Source organism: Triticum dicoccoides, chromosome 3B (assembly GCF_002162155.2).
Source record: "Triticum dicoccoides isolate Atlit2015 ecotype Zavitan chromosome 3B, WEW_v2.0, whole genome shotgun sequence".
Lineage (NCBI taxonomy): Eukaryota > Viridiplantae > Streptophyta > Magnoliopsida > Poales > Poaceae > Triticum > Triticum dicoccoides.
Genome location: NC_041385.1, coordinates 820,787,560 through 820,793,272, shown reverse-complemented (window position 1 = coordinate 820,793,272; position 5,713 = coordinate 820,787,560).

Here is a 5,713-nt window from a genome sequence, read left to right as displayed (position 1 = left end):
GACGGCGGGATGGAGGAGGGAGGGGCGACGACTGGCGGCGGGATGGAGGAGGGAGGGGGCGACAATGCGGTGGCGGCAGACTACATGGCCGGTGCGGGGGAGAGTGAGTGGAGCAGAGAGAGGAGAGTGAGGGGCGGCCTGGTGATAGGATGGCTTTAGCAGTATCGCATTTCTTGGTAACGCGTTGCTGCTAAACGGCCTAGCAGTATAGCCTTCCTATAAAAAGAGTTACTATTAAGTGTAAGCATGCAAAAAAACATAGGTCATCAATGATCTTTTTGTGTACAATCTGAATTGTCAATATGAGTCCTCAACAGGTAGGAATTGGAGAAGACTTATATTGCAGCCACAAAATTCTACACATAGAGTTCAGTGAAGACCAAGTGGTTGTGATAGCTTGAGAAGTAACATAATTAAGGTGGTAAACGCCCTGTTCGCGGAGCGAGGTGGGGTTAAACTTGTGGACTGAACTTAGCAGTAGCGAGTTTTACCGTAAGGCGCTGCTGCTAACATCAATAGCAGTAGCGCGCTATGTAATACGGCGCTACTGCTATAACTAGCTTGACAGCGAGGTCATGTTAATTATAGCAGTAGCGCTGTTTACAGAGGACGCGCTATTGCTATTTTTCTTTCAGCAGCACATTTTTCTGGCATGCGTTGCTGCTAAATAGCAGTAGTGCCATATTGCTGGTAAGATTCTGTCTATAAGGTTTTTCCTAATAGTGTGTATTTGAAGCAAAAGTTCTATGGGCTGAAGATGCATGAGGGGTCGGATCTTGTGGAGCATGTGAATGCCTTTAATCAGTTGGTCACGGATCTAGCGTGTCAAGATGTGAAGATTGAGGACGACGATAAGGCACTACCTCTTCTTGTTTCGTTTCCACCGTCCTACGAGCATTTGGTCATTACATTGACACATGGAAAGAAACCCATCAATAATGAGGAAGTCATTGTAGCGTTGCTTGGACATGAGTTGATGAAGCAAAAGAATGCTGCAAAAAGGAAGAGTACTCAAGGTTTGGGGTTGGCAGTTAAAGGTTATTAGCGCAGGAAGGGACAAGAGGCGGAGAAGAAAAAGAAGAAAGAGGTGCAGTGCTACAGGTGCAAGGACTGAGGGCATATAAAGAGGGAATGCCCAGAACTGAAGGATGGGGCAAGTGCTAATGCGGCTACTCATGGTGATGGCTCGGACAGTGATAGTGATGTTCTCGCAGTATCAAATAGGCGGTCAACAAAAACTGAAGCGTGGATGTTGGATTCAGCTTGCTCTTTTCATGCGACGCCCAACAGGGAGTGGTTCTCTTCGTACAAGTCCGGTGGGTTTGGTTTAATTAGCCTATGTGGGCGATGACACAGGTTATCGTGTTGCTCGAGTAGGTGACATCAAAATCAAGATGGTTGACAGAGTTGAGCGGATGATTCAAGGAGTCGGGCATGTGCCATGGCTAAGGAGGAATGTAATTTCGCTTGGTGTTCTTCATGATGGTGGTATGGAATTCCGTTGTGATCGGGATAAGAAGACCATGAAAATCATGAAAGATGGGGTGACCGTGATGATAGGAGAGAGGATGGCTTCGCACATTTACAAGATGCAAGGGAGCACTATTGCAGGTGGTGCCATGGAGAGTGGAGCTGCAGGAGTAACAGTGGAATCCCAGGGTGGCGGCGGGTCTAGCCCGTCGGGTAGCTCTCAGTAAGCTACAAAGAAGACAACCCAAGTCCGGAGTACATGGAGATTCGAGCATGGACGACTTCTAGGTGGTGGAGAATATTCGCCAAGGTGGAGTTTGTTATATTTGTGTCGAATATACTATGTATGCAAGGGGTTATGTGCACTTTGAGTTATAATTGGTGTGGTTAGATACGAGTTGTGTAGGAGTCGAACACTTGTATTCTAGGCCTCTTATATACGGAGGGGCACCACACATGTAGCCCATGACGACTTGATAGCAACAAGTACGCGGGGGAGCCGACGGCTTGTGCCGGCGCCAGGGCGGCCGGTGTTGCAGTATCTTGGGGAGGAGCGCCCGTAGTCATGCCCCAGGAATGTAGCCATATAGGTGAACCTCGTTAACAAATATCGTGCCTCAGTGTGTCGTATATGATCTTGCATTAGCGTTTTATTCTAACACTTCCTACAACGAAATACTTCAGCAACAACACACATGAGCTTTAGGGAGGAGAAGCACCCAAATGGTATTGGTCTAACAATGAAAAGCGTCCGCAACAACACACGTGAACTTCAGAGAGGAGAAGCACCTAAAGAGCGTTGGTTCAGCTTCAGCAACAAAAACACATGAGCTTCAAAGAGGAGAAGCACCAAAAATGTTGCTTTAGAGTTCAGGCCAAAGGAGCCCTGCTGGGTGTATGACTGTACGTGCCCGGCTCAGGGGCGGGCCCAGGAATTGAGGGTTGTGCATTCAAAATTTGCTAACTTTTTTTGAAAGCCTATATCCTTCCTTTTGGCGTGTATAACTGATTATAGCAACGTATTGTACTAGTTCTAAATGATATAAGATATATCATAATATATTATATTGATAAGAATTGATCATAACTTGATATTGTTCAAAGTACATTAGTAAAAAAAATTCAACATATCATGGCAAAATAAAAGATATATAGAAGATAGAAAATAGCAGATGATAAGAAACCTTACAAATTACAAAGATAACTTTGTGATGCTTGATGCTTTAAAATGAATGATGATGTACTCATCCTTAACTTGCAAGACCGGCCCCTGTCGGCCTGCCTAAATTCACTTCTGACAGTGATAGATAAATTTAGTTAGAACACCTGAACTTTGAGTTGGCATGAGAGGAGAGAGTCCAATTTTCGGGTAAAAAATTAGTACATCTAATTAGCCATTATACTTTCAATAGTTGAATTCGGGTTGTAGCTTTGAAATTGAACTGATTCCTGCAATCCTGCTATCCGCCACCTACAGCAGAGATCAGAAAGTTCAGAACCAAACGGAGGCGAGGGATCAGAGATGTATTCGTCGGGCGCGTCCCGCTGGAGTCGCCGCCATGGGTACCTGCGATCGATTGTCAATCAAGCGATGGCAGCTTTGAACCCTGCCCCTAGCCGTCGTGCAGTGCCGATCAGGCGGTTCGTGGCTTGGGTCGCGTGTGATGAGTAGAGAAACAGAGGAAGGGCGCCGCTGCCGATTCGTGTCCTCTGATCGATGCGTGGATGGTGAATGTGTGTGACTGCACGTGTTGTTGTGAGCTTGTGATTGGGCTAATGGGCTTTTGTCGGGGTAGTGGTGGAAAACAGAAGATGGGCGGCCTCTCTTTTTGGGCTGAAAAACTTAACTAGCATGCTCTGGAGTATCCTTATCGTTTTTCCTTGTAACTCAGTATATGCACTATATATATGTACCTAGTTTTTGACAAAAATAATGTGTATTCAAGTGAATACCCTTGAATTGAGCTGGGTCCGCCCCTGGCCCGGCTGGGTGTACTGCACTCCGAGTCATCCACCTGCCGATCCTTGTAACAGTCTCCACATCCACGTCCGTCGTGGAACATCTCAAATAACTGCCACGTTCGTGTCATCAAACGAACGTCGGATATCCCGATTGAGGCATACAGGCAAACAACATGCGGGACCTAAGGGTGCGTTTGGATGCAAAGTATTTTTGCAGTTTTTTGGGAATACCGTGGTTTTAGAAAAATACCATGGTATTAAATACTTTAAGGTGTTTGGATGAAAGAAATACTGTAGTTTAAGATACTGTGGTATTTTTCATACCGTGGTTTTATTGCACTATCTAAAAAAGAGGTCCCGACCTCTTTTTTAAAAACTGAACCAAGCGAAAAGTCCGTGCCTCCAACTCCTCGTCATTATCTGTTAATCGTAGTGTAATTTATATCCTGATTATTAGGCATTTTTGGTTAGATGATTAACTTGTGTTCCGTTGGTCTCTCGAGTCCATGTTCTTCTATCCGCCGTTGCCAGCGATTCCTCCGTCCGATCAGGGATCTAGCATGCATCTAGGGAGTCGCGCTAGCATCTAGAAGTGGCCGAGAGGACTTGGCTTGCCTGGCATGGGTGCATGCATCAGCTAGCTTAAGTGTAGCTGAGTTAGTTGTAGTCAGTCAAAAAATACAAGAAAACAACATTTGCCAAACGAATAAATGGTTTCCGTAAAACAGAGAAAAACCATGGTTTAGACAAACTGAGGTATTGATTGCCCTCGTGTTGAGAAACTGAGGTTTTGGATTACCACAGTTTTAGAAAGACAGTGCTGCCAAACTATGCCTAAGTTTCTCCATGCCCGGTGTTTGCAACCGGACAAGCTGCAGGGCTGTAGATTTCGAGAAAAGTAGCGACACGTTGGTATCGACCCATAAAAATATGTATTGCTTACCGAGCTGCTAGGCAACGTATAAGTTGGGAGCCTTGTATTGCTATGGCCAGGGTGGGGTCTGCAACCTTGGCAACGATGGTGGTGCCCTGTGTCGGAGCCCCAGCCTTGCATCAGGACCGCCGCCGGCACCACGACCTCCTACTGCATATCTCCCGCCGCCACTGCCCCTGCACGACCACGACCTGCGCCCTACTTCTGCTTCTTGAGCGGCGCCGCCTTTTTCTGTTGTCTGAGCAGGTGATCTTGCCGTGCCCCCGAGTTGATCTTGCATGCGGCAGCCTTCGCAGGATCCTCCACTACCAATCCAGAAGCTTAAGGGTCCTCTATGTCGCGGTGGCGGCTAAAAAGGACGGGAATTATGGTGGAGAGCGGTTTTGCTGTGGAAACAGTGGGGCCAGCTCCGAATTCATGGGCTTCAACACGATTCTGAGTGGGCCGGGAGTGTCGGAGTCATAAGTGGCTGGTGTCTGGAGTCCCGCAAAGCCCCCCTCGTGAACGGATGTGGGACTCCGTTGGATGGCTTGTGGTGCCCGGACCGCAAGTTCGGACCAATCTCAGAAGTTTAGAGGTCTGCATTGGAGATGCCCTTATCATGGCATGACAGTCTTCCTCCATAGTCGGATTGATTCATTCATGCTGCTTATATAGGAAAACACATGGCTTGTTTATTCACCCCAACATCTCATATAAAGCCAATTTCTTGTATAAGACTAATGATCGATATGTTTGAGCTGTTGAGCAATGGTGGTTTTTAGAGAGGCACTAATTTTTAATTGCTGGAATGGCTACTAGTTTAGGACAACACTAAAAATAGGCCCTCGTTATAAGCAACGGCACATACAGAAGAACAACTTTTGCAAATATATTGATTCTTCCTTGAGTTTACTACTTGTGCTAATTAGTTCAAAAGGAGACCGGTTAGTCTGGCGGCACCCATAGAGGTCGGGCCCGTCATGGGGAGGTCGGACCGCAACCGTTCATCGTAAGACGCACGCCTCTCAACAGGACCATGCACCGGAGACTCACGCATGGCAATTGCCACGCCGTTGCCGGTCGACGGATTTGGTGATATGAATGGCATGCTAGTCGTCCTCAATAGCTGGATCGACTCTTGGACACTACTTGTATTAGAGAACACTTGGCATGTTTGTTTCACTCCATCATCTCATTGCTGTTAATCAAGTATCTACTACTCCATGACTACATGCTCCATCGATTACTACTACTTGTGACCGCAGGAAGGATGTTGTGCACTTGCGATGAAATATATATGTACCACGCAAATGCCAAAGTAACTCATCGGATAGCTATGCATGTAGTCACCAGTATATCACCGCA